General features: G+C 28.9%; 1 pseudogene; it reads left to right on the top strand.

Annotated features, from left to right (window-relative positions):
- The first annotated feature begins 312 nt into the window (after positions 1-312).
- Positions 313-437, top strand: LOC145719454 (U4 spliceosomal RNA; annotated as a pseudogene).
- The last annotated feature ends 375 nt before the right edge of the window (positions 438-812 follow it).

The following is an 812-nucleotide window of genomic DNA, read 5'->3' as shown; positions in this document are numbered from 1 at the left end:
GGCAACACTTGCCCTTATTTACTTATAATTATTAAATGTGTTTAGGAAAACAAAAATTTTTATAGCTTAAAGGAATATAATTTTAAAGTAAAGAAAAAAAAATAACTGAAGTAGTTGTGCATGATTCTTTGAGCATCAACCAAATGACACTTGAGAATATATAAAACCAGACTTAGTTATTTACCAAGTCATAGGCAATACCTAAAGAAGCCGCACAAAATTTAAATTGACGTTTTTAAATGCACAATGGGTATTAAGTTATTTAAGATACCAGATTAAATTCAAATTGCTCCGTTTCAAGAAACCTCAGGTAGCTTTGCACAGTGGCAGTATCGTAGCCTATGAAGTTTATCCGAGGCGCGATTATTGCTAATTAAAAGAAACCTCAGGTAGTGAATATGTCATTTGGTGCTACAATTTTAGAAAAGCTTCTGCTTTTCAACTTTAATGTTTTAAAAATCAAAGTGAATTTATTTGAAATTATCATTTTCCTTAATTTGAAATGATTATTTTTTCATAATAGTCACAATAAAGGACACAGCATCTATAATATGTTTTAGATTAAACAGTAATCTGTTGATTGTGAATCTATTACTGTTGCATTATTTTAACGTTATTTTTAAGAAAATATATAAACCATTTAAGTATTCAACACTTTAGAGTATCTTGTAGAATTTATTCACTCATATCCTGAGTAAATACTTACTGATTCTCAAATATGTTCTAGGCAAGATTCCAGAAGCTGAGCACAATATGGTAAATGAGACAGATATGGTTTCCTATCTGCATAAAGCATATCTTCTCTTTGATAA

The sequence above is a fragment of the Leptonychotes weddellii genome, unplaced genomic scaffold, assembly GCF_054177405.1.
Source record: "Leptonychotes weddellii isolate Sample4059 unplaced genomic scaffold, ASM5417740v2 HiC_scaffold_45328, whole genome shotgun sequence".
NCBI lineage: Eukaryota > Metazoa > Chordata > Mammalia > Carnivora > Phocidae > Leptonychotes > Leptonychotes weddellii.
This window is presented reverse-complemented; position numbering and strand designations above follow the sequence as displayed.